A 7,413-nucleotide genomic window follows, 5' to 3' on the forward strand; every position below is an offset into this window, starting at 1 on the left:
ACAGATCACAAATAAATGGCACAACGTCAAACACCAAACGTGAGCACACAGCTGTGTTCAGCAGGCAGAGAGCTCACGAGTCACAGTCCAGTGCGCAACAATGTGCTAACATTTGTTTGGATTAAATCCAGGAATGCCCATAATAGGGATGTGTGTAGTATGAGAGTAACAAAAGTAACTACTAAAAGTAACAAAACAGAAGAAAAAATCTTCGGTGTGAAGCAGCAGTACTTATTAAACAAACTTTCAGTATCCAGGACGACAGGAGTCCAAAAGTACAACTGGGACCAATGGGACGAGTAAAGAGCAAGCTAAAAACTTAGATAAACGTCTTCTGAAGCTATGTGTTAGGTGTGGGTAAGAAACAGATCAATATTTAAGTCCTGTTTTACTATAATTCTTCTCCCTGCTCAGTCAATCTCCACTTCAGTTTCAGTTTCACATTCGTCTTCATCTGTCTTTCATTTTTTGCATTCTTTGTGCATATTGCCCCTTATTGGGCAGAGAGGAGCTGAAATTTTCTTTTAAAAACCTTAATTTGTGTTCTGCAGTAAAAAGATATTCATTCACAACTGAGATGCCAGGAGGGTGAGTAAATCATGAGAGAATTTTCATTTTCAAATACGTTTTTGTCATAAATTCTCCGCCCACACCTATCAAATCACTTCAGAACATATGGATTTAACCACCAGAGTAATCTGGAGAACATTTATTTTGCCCTTATGTGGATTTCGGAACTTCAAAATGTTGGCACCCATTCACTTGCATTATATGGAACCAAAGAGCTAAGACATACTTCTAAAAATCTTTGTTTGTGTTCAGCAGAAGAAAGAAAGTCATACACATCTTTGATGCCATGAGTGTGAGTAAATGATAAGAGAATCTTGATTTTTGGGTGAACTAAACCTGTAAGCTTTCAATATGTTATCAGTTCCACTTTAAAAAAATAAAATTTCAATCATGGTGAGCTGCGTTGTGAGTTATGGCTATTAAAACCATTTTGTATTACATAATGCTTGTACTGAAAATGGTCAAACCAAAAACTGCAATGGAATTTGACAAATGGATCCTCAACTCATCTCTGACAGGTCTGTTTTCCATTTATATTTTGTTTATTATCAACAAAGATTTTGTTTATTATTAGATTGCTGTCCAATAGCACAGATGATGTAAGGTCTTTTTAAATTAATCCACACAGACTTCTTATTTGAACTTGACATTTTTTGAGATTCGCTGTCCATCCTTAACATGTGGTACTAATCAGATTATTGTCATCTGCCCCTAAGATATTTATGATAAAAAAAAATACAAAAATGTATTAACATGTGCATTCCATACCACTTTGAATGTATGCTGAAGCAAAAGAAGGACAGATAAAATACTAAGTGATTTTCAAATTCATGTACATTTTTCTGTTCAACTCAAATTGTATACTGATAATGTAATTTGTAATGAAAAACATTTTTATTAAAGGAAGAGTAAAGAAAAAAAAAACTAAAAATAAATTTGCAATAACAATAGTTATAATTTCAACCACAAAATTAAATACATTATTTTCTTCCTCTCTGCTTCCCTATGTGTGAACATCAAACATGAACATAAATTCAAATTAATATTATTGAGGGAATTGAAGAGGTTCAGTTTAAAGGGATAGGTCACCCCAAAATGAAAATGTACTTACCCTTATGATATTCCAAGTGTGTATGACTTTCTTTCTTCACCATAACAAATTTGAAGAAAAAAATAAAAATATCTTAGCTCAGTAGGTCCTTTAAATTCAAGTGAATGGTGAATTCTCTTTTGAAGGTCCAAAAATCACAAACAGTCAGCATAAACATCATCCATACAACACCAGCTCTTAAATGAATGTCTTCTAAAGCGACACGATTGATTTTGGTGTGAAAAAGATAAATATTTAAGTACATATTTAAACTCTAAATCATGCAGCGGTACGCGCGTGTGACGTAATTGCACTGGCATTTGAAACATGTGAGAACTGACGCTGTGCATCATAACCGGAAAAGAAGGGCTATTTACAAGTGAGAAGGAGGAATGCTTGTCACGAACCCCGCTCCTCTGCCCCATCCCCGCTTCGTCGCACACACACTCACTCCCTCGACCTCACTCCCTCGCTCTGCCCCCTCGAGCTTTTCACGCTCTTTTTGCTCGCTCGAGCCCTCACGACCACTTTGCTCCTACTCGCTCACATACTCGTAGGTTATCTCCCTTCCTCGAGTTTCTCACGCGCTTCCAATCCTCCTGCACATTAGTTTCACCTGCACTCGTCTCATCACCTTTCATTGTTTACACCTGCACCTTCCCCTATAAATACCACAGCACATCCGTTTCACGGGTGTTGGTTATTGTGTTTAGTTTCCCGTATCTTTGCCCCCCGCTAGTCTCGTCTAGTTCTGCCCTCCTCTTGTTTACCCCTTAGCTTGCCAGCTCCCCTTGTTCCCCTGTCTTTGATCCCGCTAGTCCCGTCTAGTTCTTCGCCCTAATTGTTAACTGTTTTCCTGGCTTCGACCTCCCGCTCTCGTTTACCACTCTCCCGGATTTGCCCCTTACGATACTTTGATTCCCCGGCTTTTGACCCTACGCTTCCCTCGACGATTCTCCCTCTGGATTTACCCTGTTATGTACTTTTGCCTGCTTTCTATTAATAAAGCAGTTTCATCCGACATTGTGACTGTCTCATCTTGTGTGTGTGTGTTTGCTACAATACTGTACAGTAGCTCGGATGATTTTGGTTTAGATCTGTTATTATCTGGGTATTTTTACTCAAAATTGTGCATTTGTGCGCTTATCTTGGATGTCTCAACAGAGTGGAGTATGTGAGATTATATCTGTATCCATGACATAACGAATATGTCACATGAGAGACTGCTTGGAATCCACACTCTCCTGAAGCGTTGGATTATAGTTAAAAAGTACCTTTTTCGCACCAAAATCAATCATACCACTTTACAAGACATTCATTTAACAGCTGGAGTTGCATTGATATGACATTTATGCTGACTGTCTGTCATTTTTGTACCTTCAAAAGAGAAATCACCATTCACTTGCATTTTAAGGACCTACTGAGATAAGAAATATTTCAAATTTTCTTTAAATGTGTTCTGGTGCAGAAAGAAAGTCATATACACCTGTGATATCATGAGGGTAAGTAAATAATGAGAGTATTTTATTTTTGGGTGAACTATCCCTTTAAGGTGGAGGTGCATCAGAAGTTACCTTGCATATTATGGGAATGCAGAGCATGGGATTAAAATCCTCATTGCACATAAATCCCACAGGGAAATTAATCTTGAAAAAACAGTAACTGTGGGGCCCTACTGCCTGCCAGTACAAGGCATAACCTGGAAAAAAGTGTACAGTGTAATCAGACCTTTACAGATAAAGGGAGAAGTGAGCGTTGAGAATGTACTGTATATACAGATGGTAAACATCAAGTCATTCAAGTTTAATTGTCATTTTTGTTCATATGGTTAAGATGTTTGTTCAAAATGCTCCATTTGCAGTTTACCTCTTGTTTTAAGTGTATTCGAAGCAAACTTTATTTATGTTTTATTTTATATATGCATTTTTTTCAACCCCTGGTCAACTTTTCAACCTATACACAATTTGAACATTGTTGCTGGTCCCTTTTAAGAGTAAAAACAAGTGTATTTTCAGATCATTGGCATTTATTTCAAGCTGTTTGGGAGCTAAGTTTATAGCCGATTTACAGTTTGTGGAGGCCAAAAGGGACATTTTCCAGGTTCTGTAACATCAGAAGGGTTTTAAGGTGCTAAGATAAGCTCCTCAAAGAATTTTCTGACATGAAGTGTGTTGAACTGGCCAACTTCTGTGAACTCCATTTGTAGGCTGTGTTTCCTTCCCAAATGTGATGCCTTCTTAAAGCTGTTTTTGCTTTCTGGAAAAGGCACATCAGAATGCATAAAAATAATCATATATTTGCATCTATGATGGCAGACAGAGTTAAGAGAAATATCACTTTTAAATATACAGTGTTATCAATTTTAAAACTATACTTTATTCAGTAAAAGTATTGATAGAAAAAAATCTTGGTTAACAGCATGAATATAATGCCAATATTAGTTGTACAGCCGTGGCCAAAAGTATTGGCAGTGACATCAATTTTGTGTTTTGCAAAGTTTGCTGCTTCACTATTTGGAAATTATTTTTTCACACGTTTCTATGGTATACTGGAAAACAATGATAAGCATTTCATAAGTTTGAAAGGGTTTATTGGCAAAAACATTCAATATATCCAAAGAGTCAATATTTACAATGTTGACCCTTGTTCTTCATAACCTCTGCAATTCGCTCTCGCATGCTGGATATCAGCTTCTGGGCCAAATCCTGACTGATGGTCATTCTTGCCTTATTAGTGCTCAGAGTTGATCACAATTTGTGGGCTTCTGCTTGTCCACTCGCCTTTTGAGGACTGACCACATGTTCTCTATGGGATTAAGATCTGGGGAGATGCCTGGCCATGGATCCAAGCCACTTCAATATCACTCTTGCCTTGTGACATAGTGCTCCATCATGCTGGAAAATGCACAGATCATCACCAAATTGCTCTTGAATCCTTGGGAGATGTTGATCTTGAAGGACGTTTTGATACCATTCTTAATTCATGGCAGTATTTTTGGGCAGACTTGTGAGAGAACCCACTCCCTTGGATGAAAACAACCCCACACATGGATGGTCTTAGGATGCTTCACTGTTGGTACGACACAGGACCAGCGTTCACCTTTTCTTCTCCGGACTATCGATTTTCCAGATGTCCCAAACAGTCGGAAGAGGCTTCATCAGATAAAATATATTTGCACCAGTCTTCTGCTGTCCAATCCTTGTACTTTCTGCATAATTTCTCTGAGATTTTTTCTCTGAGAGAAGTGGTTTCTTTGCTGCCCTTCTTGACACCAGGCCATTGTCCAAAAGTCTTCACCTCACTGTGAGTGCAGATGCACTCACACCAACCTGCTGCCATTATTGAGCAAGCTCTGTACTGGTGGTGACATGAGTCCGTAGCTGACTCCTCAGGATGGTCCTGGTGCTTGCTGGCACTCTGGGACATCCTGAAGCCTTCTTCAATGCAGTTGAAGCTCTCACCTTGAAGTTCTTGATTATCTGGTAAATGGTTCTTTCAGGTTCTAATATTCTTTGCAGCAATTTCCTTGCATGTGAGGCCATTTTGATACAAAGCGATGATGGCTGCACGTCTTTCTTTAGAGGTAACCATTGCTAACAAGAACACAATGATTTGGAGCACATCTTCCCTCCTTTTATAGCAATCAGTCTGCTCTTATAATCCAATCAGAATGATAGAGTGATTTCACATGACTAGTACTCGTTCACACTTTCCCAGGTGCTGTTGATATGAATAGTGAAATTATGTTAGCCGGTCATTTTGTGCCAGGGCCAAAAAGAAGTGAAAAATTTTAGTTTTTGTGATTAAGTTGTTTTTTTTGGCCAAAGAAGCTTTTTGCAATTATTTAAAATGCATCTGATCACTCTGCACAATAATCTAGAAACGATGTGAATCAATACCACAATAACTGAAGCAGAACATTTTGCAAAACACAAAATTTGTCACTGCCAATACTTTTGGCCATGGCTGTATATGTCTAGCACTGTTCATGGACACCACAAGCAATTTATCATTGAAAGGACAACAATATCCAGCAGCAATGACAATTTTCAAAAGTAAGCTAGAGAACTACAGAAGCTAAACAGAAGTGAAAATGCAGAAAATTATCATGATCACACAGGAGATTGGCATATTGTTTCCGATTGACCAGGTACCCTAGGATCAGCACATTATGCAGACTCACTGATAAGCGGCATCTCCTATAAGAGATGCTGTATCGGCTCCAACATGTTTACCTTCCCCTTGGCATGACAATAAGTGTGTTGCATGGGAGTCCAGAGTTTCGTATACAATATTGAAACCAGGAAGTAATGACGTTTGCATAATCAGTGACAAGCGCAAATCAGAAGTTGCATTTTTCCCTGTAATATTATATTTTTTCTCCACAGATGGTTAGGTTTATGTTTGGGATTTGGATTAGGGGTTGAGGTTGATTACAGTTAAAGGGCACCTATTATGGAATTTTGAAAATTACCTTTCATGTAGTGTGTAACATAGATTTAAGTGAACAAAAACATCCTGCAAAGTTATGAAAGTTCACCGTAAAAGAAGTTATTGTCTCGCAAAAGTAGGAGTCGACTCTGAGTCAATGTAATGAATCGTTTTTCCAATGAGTCATTTTCCTTTTCGTTGTGACGTCAAGACGAAAAATTATCAAATTGTCCGCGCCCACTCATTGCGCGTGCAGACACCAGGGAAAACTTGAAAACATCATATCGACAACAAGACGCTGTGTTCTGAAGTGCATATCAAAAGCGACCTTTTTTTCACTGCCCAGGGACGAGCATGTGAAGAATCAGTGGCTAGAGTTTATATTTACAACTATACCACACAAGTATAGCCCGAACCTTGTGCTGTAGTCGCGTCATTTTAATGACGATTGCTTTACGAACATGAATGCTTTCAAGTGTGGATTCGCGAGCCGGTTGATACTGAAGGAAGGTTCAGTACCAAGTTTATTTGGATCAGCTTCCTCCTCCGAATCACAACCTGTAAGTATTATTAATAATTGTTGCTTTTATGTGTTTTTTATCATGCTTAATAAGTATTTGTGTGTGTTGTGTAAGTTGCGCTCAGCGCAGCTTCTAGGTCTCCAATGTCAATTATTTTGAAATATGTGAAATGTTTGTCGATGTTATTGGAGTTGTCATAAAGAATAGAGCAATAACTTGTAGTATTGCAGTGCTTTATCAATATGTTTATGCGTTGGGCTAACGCAAACAATAACTGATTGGGTGTTTACCACCGAACTTTGGGCTATGATTGCTAACATAAATCAACTCAAATTCCTTCTCTGATATTGATTTTTTTACTACAAAGCGGTGATGGGCGTTCCGTTTCCGACAATCTCTGCACAGAGTATACCAATCACAACTGACTGGGTCATCTGACCAATCACCGCAGATTAGCTTCACGCAAAGGAGGGGTTTGGAAAAATGAGTCATTGAAAGAATCATTTGGGAGTCGGTGAGCAAATCGGGTAAACATAAATGCATATTAGAAGACAACAAAAGTGTTTTTTGTCATTGCATGCATGTAAAACTGTTGTTGGGGACTCCCAAAACAATATTAGGAACATTTTAAATGCCATAATAGGTGCCCTTTAAGCATTTTTCTTCACTGTATAACGTTGGTTCCCTTAGATGAAGGGAACGAGACATTGCGTAAACGCTATCGGGATTCCTTTCTGATGACCTAGTTGAAGCCCTTGTACAATAATGCAAATCCTGTGATTGACAATGGTGTTTGAGCCC

Source organism: Xyrauchen texanus, chromosome 39, assembly GCF_025860055.1.
Source record: "Xyrauchen texanus isolate HMW12.3.18 chromosome 39, RBS_HiC_50CHRs, whole genome shotgun sequence".
Lineage (NCBI taxonomy): Eukaryota > Metazoa > Chordata > Actinopteri > Cypriniformes > Catostomidae > Xyrauchen > Xyrauchen texanus.